The sequence below is a fragment of the Mustela nivalis genome (assembly GCF_964662115.1).
Source record: "Mustela nivalis genome assembly, chromosome: 10".
NCBI lineage: Eukaryota > Metazoa > Chordata > Mammalia > Carnivora > Mustelidae > Mustela > Mustela nivalis.
In genome coordinates, this window is record NC_139029.1 from 77,334,499 (window position 1) to 77,350,146 (window position 15,648).

The window sequence follows — 15,648 nt, forward strand, 5'->3', positions numbered from 1 at the left end:
TGCCTATCCTTAATGCTGAAACAGCCTTGTAGCCTTATCTCTGTGTGTGTGTGTGTGTGTGTGTGTGTGTGTGTGTGTGTGTGTGTGTGTTTTGCCTTATAAGCCAAGCCCATCAGATCTAGTTTTTCTGAGCTGCTGAGAGAAAATAACAATTTACAGAGCAACCTGTTCACACATCCTAATCTTAAAAACATGTTGTGTGACCTATTTGCTCTTGGCCCCCTGAGCCATTAGCACACTTGAGACAAATTATCTAGAGGGTTCTCCACACATTGGTGCCAGCTCTTCTGGCCGTCAGCCTCCAGACTGCTCCCACACAAGGGTGTGTGGCTCAGGCGGCTGCTCTGGCAGGCCTTCCCCAGCGAGAAGGGAAAACCCACACCAGCTTTGGCCTCGATACCCACAGATTCCTTGAATCTGCAGATCCGCCCAAAGGCCCTAGGGGAAAACATTTGTCTTTGAATGTCTTTAGGAACAGCACCCAGAATGCACCTCTTTGCCATGTATTTAAAGATCTACTCTGGCTTTTCACAGGTATTCTTGGAACACTACCCCCTGCATGCTCAGTTGGGTCAGCCCTCCCCAAGCACAAACCTTAGGCACCTCTCGCTGGCAAGAGGCCACCCTCTCTTCAAAGGCAGACATGAAAGAAGGTAGGCACTCACTTTTCCACTTCAAACGGTCAGTCCCGTGGAGTGTGAAGGGAGCTGGCTCATTTGTTCTAGCAGAAAAATCCCCTGTAGAGGTCACATGACTGCCGTGCTCCTAAAAAAGGCCATGCCCAACCAGCTAGCGCCTTGGAATGCAGAATGGCCCCAGAGCTCGTGTGTGGAGAGCTGGGAGCCTCGAGCATCTACCATGTGTCGGACATTGGCATTACTAAGTGAGACACATACGACAAATTCCTGCCCTCACTCATGGATGAGGACATTGGTCCTCAGTTGACATCTAGGTATACCAGTTAGCTGATGTCACAGGTATTTCGTTATTGATCATAGGAAGTACCAAAGATTTGAATGAAGAGCGGAGCTGTGGTTATAGATGGAAGATTGTTACTTTCACTTGTCTCAAAAGGAAAAAACCCTGGAAAGGGGCAAAATGGTGAATGTCACACTTGGAGTGTCATCTGTTTTATGTCTTGAGGGGAAAGGCTGACAACTGCCCTGAGTCCAATGATGGCAGGTTGTGGGCCTGCTACACATGCAGCCACACTCTGCACAACCAACAAACTAGCCTCCTCTATCCTTTCCCATAGAGAATGGACCACTAGCCATAGATTCAGAAGTGGTCAAAGCAAAAGAAATGGTTATCTTCTGACTCCGGCAAGATTTTGTTCACTTGTAGTTTGTTTAGGAAAAGACTAGTTAGTGTACTAGTTGTGGCTGTGGTGATTTGTTACTATGACCACCACCTCTCTAGTTGATCTCTTACAGGTGACCCCTGACCAGCCAGGTGGTAAATCTGTGCTAAGTCAATCTCTTCAGTAAGAATGATGCTGTTTATTTCCATAGTGCTTTAAACTTACAGAACATTTTCAGGTCCATTGGCTCTGGTCAGTTCAAGTTGAAGATACTCTGAAGTAGGTGTTATCTATACATGAAGAAATAATCTTGGAGAGGTCTTGCTCCAAGTCCATGGTAGTTGAGTGACAGCTGAGATTCAAACCCAGATCTATTTCCATACTGTGTTTCACGTATTTACCCCAGTTACATTACCCCCAGCCTCAGGCGCGTGAGGAACGGAGGTGCAGCTATGTCTTTGCTAAAACATCTACAATGAACAGCTGCTGGTTTCATAGTGTCAGATGGAGGTTTTACCAGCTCCTGGAGGCCTGTTTCTCCATAGTGGGGATACATCAACCTCTCTCTGCCTGGCCTATCTTCTTAGTTTCATCTGGTGAGGCAGCCCTCCCATAGAATTTCCTCCGCTTTAGGGACACATACACCTCCCCCCATACCCGCACATTCACGACTATTCCAGACATGGCAGAGGGGAGGGGAGAGTACTTCCCCCTTAGAGCTTTAACAGGCCATTCAAATCACAGGTCCAAGAGCCTGAGAGCCTACAAGGCTTACTTCCAGCTCCTGGAAGGCCAGACCCCTGCCAGCTGACATGCTCGCCTACTACTGGGGGAGGCGGCATTTGGGCTCTTCTGCATGCGAACTTAAGGGGACTTTACTATGACTTTAGTCCCAGAAGATTTTGCAGAGAAAGAATAAAAAACTCTCCCACAGTTTTGCCCCTTCCTACACACACACGTACACACACGCCCCTACCCTAGATCCGGCATCCACTCTGTGACTGAGGTGTTCCACCCAGGGAGTCACCTTCAGCAGGGGAGAATGTGGGGCCTATAACATGACATGGGAACTGCTCATCATGGGCCATTTAAAGCCAAGGACTTTTCACCCCTCAGTCAAAGTGTTTCTCAATCAAAGTGCTTATTGAACTTCAAACTGAATGGCCATTTAGAGGCTGACTGCAGCACTCCCACAGTCAAAGAAATGAAACTTTTGGCTTTGTTAATGCTGAGTCTTGGCTCAAGGTTTGAAGGCTGCATGGAATTTTGCCCTGTACTTGCAAACATTTGGAGAACTGCTCAGTCAGCCTTCCGGGAAAAACATGCCCTTGTCCTCCTGTAGGCCTTCAGCTTGGGTCTTGTCAACACAGGGATCATTGAGAACCCAGCTCTAAAGCTCCGCCTTCCTTTGTTCTCTGAACATGAAGGGCAAGATGCAGAGTAATCAGAAAACAAATGACGGACTCATGGTTATTGGTGGGGTTGCCTTCCATGTTTATAGAACTTCACCTTTCTGGAGGTCCTGCAGGAGATCACTGGGCCCACAATACATCTCAGAGGCCAATCTGAGCCAGACTTTTATCCCCATTATGTGGATGAAGAGTAAGAAATTTATAAATATATAATGATGTATGGAGCGAAAGTGTGTATGTGTGAATGGGCACGCGAGGTCATGTATGCATGCTCGGAAAGGAGGAAATATTTCATCATGTACAATTATCCAAGATGACATCTGATGATAGGGGCTTTTGTATCATTTTAATTTTTTGTTTCATATTCCATATCAGGGTTATCTGGGGTGATACTGACTCCAGGGCTCAGACCAAACAGAGCGGGAACCCCCACAAGCAGGAGCCAGCCTGCAGCTGAAGTTCACTGCCCTTGACAAATAAGCAAGGGGAGAATATATCCCTTGTCATGGTGGCTCTCCTATCTAGAGCCTCTGATAACTTGTGTGGGTGGTGGAGAACCATCAACGGCACAGACAGAATGCAAAGGATTAATGATCAGAATTTTAGCTATGTGTAACATTAAAGGACCAAATGAAGAGGATTTTTAACTGCATCCAGTTTCTAGAATTGAGGATTTTTCCCACCCTGTGTGTTAGTGTCCTTACTAGCATGAGTTTCCACTCTTCCAGAAAACAATGTCTGGCCCAGGTCATCCAAGGGTTATTCTTGGAGAACCCACTCTCAACATTCTCCCCTCTATCTCTGCAATACCAGTCCTCCAACTAGTACAGAGCGTTCCTTCCCTATATGCTTGAACCAGTCCCCTGGCCAACCTGGAGAGTGGTCATTTACTTCATATTACACACGTTATTGTAAACCTTGCATTTTCCTTTTCCTACTGCCTGGAAGCTCCTAGGTTTGGTAAAATAGGTGACGAAGCAGATTAGTATCTTATGCTTATTTTCCAACTTGAACTGAAAGTATTCTAAAATATATATTTTAATATACATTTTATTTTTAAACAAAACATTTAACAGAAACTGAAGAGGCCTAGGTTGGTTCCTCAGAGGTAATAAATCATTTGGACAGAAGTGTGTCTGTGCCCACTGACCCTCCTCCATAAAGCACACCCCAGGGAACGCCCAGCTGCAGCTTCTGGAAAGGACTAGAATCATCTTTGGCACGAACAACACTCAGAGAGTCCCATGGCATCTGTAACTCTTGCCCTGCATTCCCAGGGCTGCCATGCCAGGCTCTATGTAAAAGTTAGCCTCAAATGTAGGGCTGCCTGGCCTTAGAAAATTTGCACTCTAGGCTTGGGGGGTCTCCTAGAAAAGGAGAGGGAGAGATGCTGAGCTGTACAGGGAGGGGCATGAGGAAATGAGGCATATACAGTGGTGGGCTATGGTTTCAGCTCAGCTCCCAGGTCAGAAAATCAGTATGGTAGGGGGAGTGAGGGAAGAAGGCTCAAATAGGTTCAGTCCAGTTGTAACAGAGGCCTCAGATAACCCCACAGGCAGCTCTGAAGCTGGGTGGGCCCTTCAGAAAGATCCCGAATGGAGGAGAAAGCCCCAGAGCCTGGAACCCCTGCATCATCCAGTCACTGGATATAGTTATCCCTGGCCTGGGGGGTAAGGCAGGGCCCTTTGGCTAAGGGCAATGTCTAGGCAGGGACTCAGCTGCCCCCTCTCAATGGAGGACACTCCTGGCAGTCAGGAGGATGAGTGCCTCTGTTCTGAAGAGAAATCTGGGCAGCACTTTTCTGCCAGGGACCAGAGAAAGAGGAGAATGAAGCAGTGGCCTCTAGTTCCCACTGTTTCAGGTCAACCCCTTGACCTGACCTGTCAGCAGATGAAGCTAAGGGAGTAGATCAAAGTTTCCCGGGAGCCCCACAAGTGGCTGGAAAAAGAACAAGCATCAGCTGGTTGCTGCTGGGCAGGCCTGGCCTGCAGAAGATGAACAGGCTGCCATCTTGGGGAGGAAGACCTGCCTTACTTAAGTGGAGAGTCCAACACAGCCAAATAATTCATCTGAGAGAGTCCCTAATTGGGAGCTAGTTCTAGGATGGTCTAAATCTACACCACTGTGGGCAGCTCAGTTAAGCACCAACTCTTGATTTGGCTCAGGTCCTAATCTTAGGGCTGTGGGATAAAGGTCCAAGTGGGGCTCCGTGCTCAGGGTGGAGTCTGCTTGGGATTCTCTCCCCGTTTCCCTCTGCCTTGCTCTCTTTCTAAAATAAATAAATAAATCATCACTCAACCAATCATCAATCAATAGATCTACACCACTTCACCAGATTCCCAAAAGTTATTGTACCCAATTCTGCTTTAAGCTTCCCGACGTATGTCACTTTTAAAGCATGACAGACTTACAGGGAACCTGGGAGGAAAACATATAAGAAATGTTTTGAGAAATACCAACCAAAGCCAGGAGCAATGTCTGCTTATCTTTTTTTTTTTTCCCCAAGATATATTATTTATTTATTTATGTATTTAATAAAGACAGAGTGAGCACATGAGTCGGAGGAAGGGCAGAGGGAGAGAGAATCTAAAGCGGACTCCCTGCGGAGCACAGAGCCCAACAGAGGGCTCCATTCCATCACCCTGAGATCCTGACCTGAGTCAAAACCAAGAGTCAGATGCCCAAATGACTGAGCCATCCAGGCACCCCTCTGCCTATCTTTTTATCTTTCTTAAATGTATTTCTCTTCTTCCTCCAAATAAGCTGAATTCACCAAGTCACTTAATCTGGCCCAATTTGGCTCCCCCTCTCTGTTCACCCACTTGGCACCTTTGCCACATCTTTATTTTTCCATCTCATTTGGCAGAGACAGAGGATGGTGGCTGAGGAGAAGATGTGTGAGAACAGAAAGGGAGAGAAATCCTGCCCTTTGCCACTGCCAACCTGTCTCCCGGACAGTAGGAGAGTGGTTGGCTAGGGCAGGTGAACTGCGGAAGCTTCTGGGCCTGCATACCCCAGTTGAGAGCACACCCCATTCTCTATCCCCTACGCAACTCTGCAGAATTGGCTCTAATACCAGCTTATCATTGTCCCCCAAACTAATCTCACAAGAGGACAGGCTGATGCAACATGAAGCCTGTGACACAGTTAAACTAGTCCCTGGCAACAGCATTCAAAGTGTGGCAAGGGTGAAATATTGCCCTACTGCTTGAAAGAGACTTTGTCACCAACAAAGGGCCACCGTGACAACAGGAAGGCCCCAAAAGCTGGGTGCAGTGTAGACAGAAGAGAGCTCTCTCCCCCTTGTGAAAGACCATGAGGTTTAACCCTCCAGTGCTTGGCTCATGCCTAAGCCCCACCCCCACATGGGCACCCATGAGGGGCAAGCGGCTCTTGGCTGGAAGGCTGCATGCTGGGCAGGTCAGGGATGGTGCCTGGGCCTTTCACTGAGTGACTTCTGGTGCAGTCACTGAAGGTACAAGTGACTGGTACAAGTGACTAGAGGTGCAGAGTGCCACAGGAACCTTACAGGTAATTTGCTCTTTCCAAGCCTACTGCATTTTCTTCAGTTTTCATTCCAGCTGCATCAATTAAAATTTTAAAAATCAAATGACAAATATTTATCGAAAACCCATGAATGCCAACAGTCTCTGAAAAACCCTGGGTCTGTTCTCACACTGCTTCCACCCATCAGGTCCTCCTCCCTCTTCTCTGCTGAGATACCCCCTCAGGACCCAGCCTGACATCCACCCCTTTCTCCAACTCAACTTCCCTTCCTCTCTCTTTACCTTCTGCAACACGTTACCATCTCACTTGTGTGGCCCCAAATGTCTTATCTTCTCTCGACCTTTTCAGGCTCCCACCACCCCTGGTCTAATGGCAGCTCCTTTCCTGCTCTTCCTACATTTTGTTTTGCCTCTTCCAATCTGTTCTCCACACTGAAGTGTTTGTTCCAAAACACAGACACAAAAGACAGATACGATCATCTGGTCCATACTGGTCCATATGTTTCTATAATAGCTGACACTGAATGCTCCCTGTGTGCCAAGCTCTGTTCTAAGTGCTCTACCTGGAGAACTTGTGTAAAGCTCACAGTAACTCTATGAAGCAGATATTATTTCTCCCATTTCACAGAAGAGGAAACCATGCCCAGAGAGGGTAAGTAATCTGCCCAAGATCCAGTAAGTGGCACACAACCACTAAGCAGTAGAGCCAGCCTGCCAACCCAAGCAAATAGGGTTACGAACACCACCCCCTCAAGCAATGCACTGTAATTACACCACTTCCTGATGGCTCTCCACAGCTCTCTGGATAAAGTCCAAACTCCTCAGTACTCCTGGCCCCTCATTTTAAACTCACCCCTTTCACTTGTTGGTGGGTGCTTTACTTCTCTAGCCCCCAGTTGTGTGCTGCTAAAGGGTCAGCACTGATGACTAACATCTGCCCTTCAGTGTCTGTAGTGTCAGTCCTCCCACCATGGCCCATTTTGGGATGTGAAAATGGCATCCCTGAATGCAGAGCTGGGGAGAGATGGGCACAACGAGCTCGCAGGAGTAGCCCCGGACTGAGGCACACTACATACTCCACCCATCTCTAATGCCCACTGTGACTCTGCCTGCCAAGGATGGTCCCCTGGACCACACACCACCCATCCCCCGATCACTGACCTATGGTTCACATGTAGATCTGGAAAGTTCCACCAGAAGTCCACATTCATTTCCTCCTGCTCACCACCCACCGCTGACAGTCTGAGGGCAGGGCTGAGAACACTGACAAGGCCATGAAGGCTGCTGACCACGCTTCAGCAGGCATTTGTCCCCTGCATCGCTCCCACAGCACCTGCCCTCCACCCAGAACACCCAACCTGCTGCAGTTATGTCTTCACTCCTCAGACATAGGCGCAAGCCCCAGAGCATCACTACTACTCTAGCTACCCATAGAAGTCCTGGCCTCTTATTTATGAACAGCTACCTGGGGCTCATCTGGGGCTCATCCCAAGCCTTTCTTCTTCTCAATCCATCCACACCACCACGCTCCCATGTCTTCTTGTTTCCTGACGGGATGATTTCCAAATATGGATGCTGTTGGTCCTCCACTCCGACATGCCCCAGGCACCTCACACTCAGCACCATTCAGGCCTCATCCATCCTCTTTATCCACAGACCCGGTCTTTCTTCTACAGTCCCAACCTCTGGGACCACCCCCCACCCCGAGTGTCCTTCCCGCGGCAGCCCACTTGTGTTGTTGTATCTCCTGTCTCCAAGGGACTCACCCATAAACTGGGCAGCTCCAGGGTGGTCCTGCTCAGAGGCTGGACAATCTCCCTAACGTCAGGCATGAGCTAGAATGGACACCCCAAGAGCAAGTCCTTAGGGAAGGGATCCCTGCTGCCTCGTCCCAGCTCCTAATTAGAGACCAGGTAATTTAACCCAAGTCAAGTACTTGCGTTCCCTTCATGTGTCCCAGATGCAAAGGGAAATAATCCACTTCCACTGAGCATGGCTTGGGAATGACATTTCCTTATTAAATATTTAATATGATATGGTGTAAACCCTATACACCATTTAAGAATGCCAGTTTTTACAGGTTCGTGAATGAAAGTTAATGCTTCCATGAGGCCCCAGCAATTTTCCCTGTTCTTGGTCATTCTGAATCTTGTGGTACCTGGGACCACGTCTGTGATCACCAGGCAGCATTCTTGAAAAAAGCACCGGGTCAGAGATCTGTGGGGCAGACCCAGAGAATATTACCCAGAGGTGTCCCTGGCTTCACAACCGAGCCATCAAACTTGCATGGGTGACTCCCCCCAACCAATGCACAGCCATGTGGAACCACACCAGGCAGTGACTTATAAGCACTTCAGAGAAGTGACAAGCTGGGACAAATGTATTAGGTGGCACTAAGAGGGTGTGTGCGTGGGAGGGAGGGACTGCCCTGGGCTGTGTCAGAGATGGTCCCGATAATGACAGGGCTGCCCTTCCAGCCACACCCAGACAGGAGTGTGCCAGGAAGTGGGCGGCCCTAACTCTCTGAAGGTTTATCAGCACTCTCTTTCTGACTGTAGGAATGTTGGCCACTTCTGCTGCCTGGTCCGCTGACCTCTGCCTATGGCAGCCCAGCCCAGGCTTTGGAGCACACCCCGATGGGTGGCTGGGTGGCCAAGCACATCCGCCCCCCCACCCCCTGACACTTCCCTTGGGGCTCCCCTCCTTCTCAAAGCCCTCTTCAGGTTATTTAGGTAACCGCAGGGTCTTATTCCTTTGGATGGTGTCAGCTGGAATCCTGTCATGATAAACCAATTGTGCTGGATCTTTCATGTCTCTCTGTTGGAGATTTCCAGGGAATTTCTCTAGTGCTTATCTGATTAACTGGGGGCCAATTCACTAAGCTCCCAAGTCATGGAATCTGCTTTAAGCTTTGAGGCACTGAAACAAAGATGCTTAGACAAAGATGGCGGAGATAAGAATTCATAGTCCTACAAAGGCTAGGCTGTAGAGATAGAGAAAGAGAAAGACCTTAGGACAGAATTCATACAGCTATGCCGCTAGGGAGGGGCGGGTACTCAATCCTAAATGGCAAATGGGTGACAGAGTGAAAGAGGCCTCCTTTTCTATTTAACTAGCCACATCATTAAATAGCCACATCACAGCAGTTGAATGATTACCAATCTGGTTCAAGATTATCCACAACCAACAAGAACTAAGATCTACAAGAAACCAAGCACTCAGGGTGGAAACTGGGAAGAAGCACAAGGCCGGAAGAAAAAATTTTTGTGTATGAGGGTTGCTACTTTGGGGGATTTGAACCATGTGAATGCGTTACTCCTTAAAGAAATTAAATGCAAAAGATCTACAGAAAGTTTGATTTACGCCACTAGTTTGAAAAAAAAAATACATAACATCCAATTCAACATTTCAATTAGGCAGATCTCTCGAAATTAGAGGTTACAAAAGTACCTGTTTCAAAGTATGTAAACCACCACCTGTCAAGGAGTCCCGAGCCCTTTTGCGCTCTTAGTCTGGGGACAGGGACGTTGAGGGGCTCAGGCCTTTTAGGGTGCTCAGTGACCATCTCCATGCCTGGTAGGACTAGGTGGTGAGCAAGTCACTTCCTACAAGGCCATAATATCAGAGTCAGTGGCCAGGGTAGTGATTAATGATCTTATTTGCAGAGAGAAACCCTCAGGGAGAAGCCAAGTGCCAAGAAGAGAGGCTGGCGAGGCCCTGCCCAACAGACTGAGAGAGGCAGGAGGGATGTGGAAGGCTGCCAAAAAAGCAGGTATGCAGATAGGAGGCAACCCGTAGTGGAATCCATGCCAAAAGGATGAGATAAGTGAAGAAAGAAAATTGCACCCTGATGGGTTTTAGCTGAGAAGTGTGGTGTACAAAACTAACACAGTCCACGGGGGGCAAATCAGACAGGCGCTGGCCACTTCAAGCCGGGTTGGACAAGTATCTCTGGGAGAATGCCAGGAAAAACACTATTGCCTGCCCCCCCACCCCGCCCCATGTTATTTACAGAGAGAGATGTGCCAAACTTTGATAAAGTGGAGAAGTTAAAACTAGAGCCAAAATTGTGATCTGGTCACCCCAAGGAAGAACGCATGCACAAAATAAGAGGGGACTGTGTTTAAAAAGTCAGCAGCTATGACAGATTTGCTTTCAGCCATGCGCCATCCCAGAGCCCCCGTGGGGATGTTCAGTTAGGGCAGCCTCAGAGGGAGGAAGGCCAGAAGGGCTCTTTGGAGCCTCTCCTTTCATGGAGATAAGGTGTCTGGCAGCCTCCAGAATGGGGCCCTTTAGGGAAGAGATGCAGGTTCCCCTCAAGCCGTAAAATCTTTCCTCTGGTTCCCAGGGCAGTTATAGTAGGTCACCCATGGGGACTGAACAGCCACAGAGGAAAACCAGCTCTTTTAGCTCAAAGGCCATCCTCTCCTGACCTGCTCATGGCCAGCAGGCTGCAAGACGTGAGATCTGAGAGTTACCACAGGTCCCCAAGGGCCTTGAGCACTGGCTCAGAAAGGCCCTGGAGCATCCCGAGCTCTGTGGGATAAGGGCAACACACACACTTCCAAGACAAGCAAAGAGAGCTGGCTCTATAATTTCCTAACACCAGGGGAGGAGGCAGAGGAGTGCAGACCATGTAACTTCCCGAAAAGCGCAGCTGGCCAGCTCACCCACACTGTGAGGTTACAACTCCCTAAACTAATTAAAAGGCAGAGCATGAGAATGTCTGGATCGCTGCATAAGCATCTCTTGGGGAAAATATGTCTATGGTGTTGCATACCCAGTGCTCCCTCTGCACTTCCAGGAGCCAAGCTGGACACAGGTGATTATGGCTTCAAACAAAATAGGTGTGTAGGGGTGAGTGAGTATTAACGTGTGTGTGTGGTGGGGGGATAGATGGGGGGTAGAGAAAGAGGACGATGGGTGGATAAGAACCCAGGCAGAAAGAATTACAGTGATGGGCAACACTGAAAGCAGGCTACCATCTTCCCTCCAACTCTCCTCAAGGATGCCACAGGCAACAGACTCACAGGGCATCACAAATCAGTGTGGCCATTAGAGAAAAAAACCAACCAACCAACAGACACACAACAAAAACAGAAACCAGAAAAAATTTAAAACCAAAAAACCCTACAACCTATAAGGGGGTGTTTTAGCATTTTAGTTGGTGTTTTTGCTTGCTTCCTTTCTTTCTTTCTAAGCAAAAACTATCGTTTGAGTTTAACCCTGCCAGGAGCCAGAATGGGCTAAATCAACATTGAGAGTTTCTTCTGCTTTGTGAATTATGAAAAGGAAAATTCTAATTCTTTCCTTGTAATCACACTCTCTCAGGTTTGGAGAAATCCCATGGTGCAGGGGGACCGAAGCAATTGTGTATCTGTGAATTAAGGGTGCCTGTCAGCAGGGTGCCCCCTCAGGAGCCCTGCCCACCTAGAGGGCCACCAAGAGTTATTTCATGAGAGTGTCCGGAATACAGCTGAGCTGCAGGATGTCAGATAAAACTCCCACACCAAGAAAGAAGCAGAGGTAGCGTGCCTCCCATCTCTTCCCTGGGGAGGGCCCTGGAGAAGGCTGGACTTTATCCGAGACCGTGATGAATTACACTATCTGGGTTTATGAGAAAGAAAGGACAAAGGCTTTTGGGCAAGATATTGGGGTGTGTGTGTGTGCATGTGTGAGTGTTAACTGTCCCTTGGCGCTGGTCCACTGGGAATCCATCCCAAATCCTTGACAAAGAAGATTCTGAGCTGAAACAGCAAGAACCCCTTGAGTCATCTAATAGCCCTGACCTTAGTCACAGGTGTGGAGTACCAGAAAGGAAGTGTGGCTCCAGCAATGGCAGAGGCAGTTGGGGCTGACACAGGCCACCCAGAGGCAGAGAGTCAAGTAGGGCTCTGACTCCAGCCTCCGGAAAACTTGGATGGTGGCTAAACACTGCGGAAGGCTCCTAGACTCTTTTGTCAGGCAAAAGCTGGGCTGTGCCATCAGTGGTCTTGGACTTCCGCGGACTTTCTGAGGAGGAAGATCAGAGCCAAATGTATTTTTGCTGCCACCTTGATGCCCCTCCCTCAGCCAGGCATCAGGTGGACCGTGCTCTACACATAGGACAACATTGTGTGTCCTGGTAAATCAGAGGGTCAGAAGCACATCAGAGGGTCAGAACTCAGAGAACAAGAAACTGCAGAAAAAGAAACCTGTCTTCTGAGGAAAAGAAACTACGGATTCAAAAGCTTACCATCGATGCATCCAACTTCCACTTGGTGGGGAGACTACCCATAAGCAGGGAATTATTGAGGAGGGAGGGAGGACAGGAGGCTGTGGGAACATCCCCCCCACACACACAGGCCCACCCTGCCCTCAGGTTTCAAGAGAATTAACAAGCTGTTTCAGGACCCCCAAAGGCAAGATGTCCATGTCATCTGGTACACACACACCCCCTTTGGCTCTTCTGTGTCAACGGTTGTCCTCTCCTGCCCCTTCCACCCAGGCCCGGCTTTCAGGGGAAGCTCTGAAAAACTTGTGAGCTGTTCAGAGATCAGCTGGAGACTCTGTAGGCAGACTCTGTGTCCCCAGGTCCTGCCCTCACCCAGTATGAACAAAACTAGGCAGTGTTTGAGTACTTCATATACTCGTGTACTGTATTTCCAGCCTATCTTTACAAGGCTAATTCTGCTTCTATGTCTACTTTAGAGATGAGGAAACCAAGTTAGTCATGAAAAGAGGAAGTGACTTACTTGTCTGAGGTCACACAGACAATCTAGTCCCATGGCCATCCCCACAGCCATGCATGTCTTCAAATCCATGCTCTGAAGGACCTTTCGTATTATCAGGATGAACATCTCACCCAACCCAAGAATCCTTTTAATCATACTCCTGGGATGGTGCTGGGGCTCTTCTTGGCCAGGGAACTCTCTAGGCCCCCAGGGAGCTAGCCCTTCTCTGTAAAGGCATCCACACTTGGCATGCCACAGTATTCTCCAAAGCTGCTTTGAAGACTACACTGTGTCTGTGTCCCTCCTGCCAGAGGCTAATTCTCCCCTCCAGACAGGGTAGAGTAAACCGTGTCCCACATGCCCATGGAAGCCCTTGACAGAAAGGTGGGTTATCAGGCCACCCCTGATGCTCTCTTCTCCTGGCAGTCAACCTTACCTCCACAGCCCACACCATCCTTGTTCCTATTCTCCGAATGTACTTGTTTCCCTAGCCTTCCACGGGTTTTGTAAGTATTTACTTAGTGCCTACCAGAAATATGGTACATGTGGGGTGTGCACAGGCAAAGCACAATTCCTGTCTTGAGGCGCCATCTTGAAATGGGAGGGTGGATGGAGTGCCCGCAGGTGGCTGCTCTATGGTTGGGGTCAGCATAGATGGGGGCAGGGGGTGTGCTCTGAGCTCAGGGGATGGAGACACTGACAGGTGGCAGGGCACACACTCATGTGGGTGTATGCACATGCTGTATGAGTGTGTGTGAGTGTTCAAAACTGCATTCTAGAGGAAGGAGGAAGCCCAGGTTTGGGAACTACTAGAGTCCAGGTTGTGGAGGACCGGAAGTAGGTTTGAGAGATCAACAGGGGCCAGATCATGAAGGCCGATGTATGAGACTATTCTGAGGGTGTTAAGGGAGCTATTGAAGGCCAGTAAGCCAGGAGAGCAAAACAATCAAATTTAAATTTTAAGAATAATTACCCTGATTGTAGATTGGAGAGAAGCCCGGAATGCAGACAGGACTGGAGGCAGGAGACACCATAGCCCTTTCAAGCAGAGCACAGGACTCTAACCTCCCTTACACGGAAAACTGAGCTCCTATCAATGGGCCTGGGATGACAAGCTAACCAGCATTCACAGCTCACTCCTGTTTCATAGCCACGGACGACTGAAAAATTCCCTATACGTACAGCAATGTCGGCTCTCTCCCAGCATCTACCTCTACCACCGACTGTTTCAAATTTAATCTTGGCAATTTCGGTTCTTTCTTTCGGGCTATTAAAAATCTGTGTGCATCTTGATTCAACCTCTTCATTTTTACTTAAGGGGAGTTACTGAAGGATTTGCCAAAGGACACGTGGTTAATCAGTGGTGGCAGGAATGCCAGAAATCTGAGCCCGGGTTTTCTGACCCCTACGCCAGGCAGCCTGTTACTCTGCGTCTCCAGGAAATTGATCTGTTAAGAGGAACTGGAATCAAGATGAACTAGAAGCAGCTTACTCGGAAGAACAGGTCTCAGTTTACAGACCCCCCGAGGCAGGAAGGGAGGACCCCGTATCCCTTTCTAGTATTTCCTCCTGCTGACTGAAAGGATCCCCCGGTTTGAATCTAGGATCAACAGGGATGGCGTTACATGTCCCGAGGCAGCTGAAGGTCACAGTTGTTCAAAGCCAATCACTGAGGCACTTGACAATGTCAGAAGGCTGAAAGAATTTCATAGGGTGAAAAAAACTCTCACAAGCGAATGAATGCTTAACAAAAGCTCCTCTATGGGACTGAACTAGTTCAGGACGTAAAAGCTGTTCAGGGAGACTGGACAGGTGATGGGAAAGAGGACACCCATGGGGGTGGGGGCGGGGAAGGGAGCTGCAAACAGAAACTTCTCTAGATGAATGCCCAGAGAATCAGGGTCCTTCTTAGTTGGGATCTAATGCATTTCTGTCTCTGGACAGAATTTCTTCAGTGACTGGTTTCCCCTGGGCCCTGCTCACTCATCTCTGACCCTCAGTACCACATATGAGCAGTAGACTATATGCAGAGCCCTGTGCCCAGACTAACCAGCGTCCTAGGTCTATCCATCCCCCCACCACGCAGGCCACACCATTAGCTCTTTTCCTCTTGATGTCAATGCCTTCTTTCCTTCCTTCTTTCTAAAAACACAACAGACTTCTGCTTCTAACCAGCTCATACTGCATGCACTCTGTGAACTCATAGGAACCCCACCCCTTCCCAGGACCCAATTCTTTCCCTATAAGCCATCCCCTCGTTCTGCACTTGAATCCCGACCTCAAGTTTCTCAAGTGCAAGGCTCTTTCTGTTCTTAAGCCAAATGCCATTACGGAAAATCAAACCTGTCAGACAAGCACGGATTTTATTGATCCCTTCAAAAAAAGCATATGCTCATTCCTCTAGTAATACCTTTTCATTGGCCCCATTTCATAAAGGGACCTGAAAGCAATGAGGAGTAATTCCAAAATATGCTCGTCAGGTGGACACGATCAATGCGAACAAACCTGCACCTACTTTTCAAATACCAGGCACCACAAGCATTTTCAGAAGCAGCAGATCAAGTCCGTGCATTTTGCTCCGAGCCCCGAAGCTGGAAGAGCCCCACACAGTCTGGACCGAGTCCTTGACCTCTCCCAAATCCTTTCCCCGTGGTCTAACAAAACTTTCCTCCGTGAAGCGCTGGCCTGAACTTATCCAGTTCAGGAGATCAGGCAGC

At 48.7% G+C, this 15,648-nt stretch overlaps 1 long non-coding RNA gene across 1 annotated transcript in view; it reads right to left on the bottom strand.

Moving 5' to 3' along the window:
- The window catches only part of LOC309843316, a 28,408-nt gene that overhangs the window by 11,488 nt on the left and 1,272 nt on the right, over positions 1 to 15,648 (bottom strand). The window lies entirely within an intron of this gene.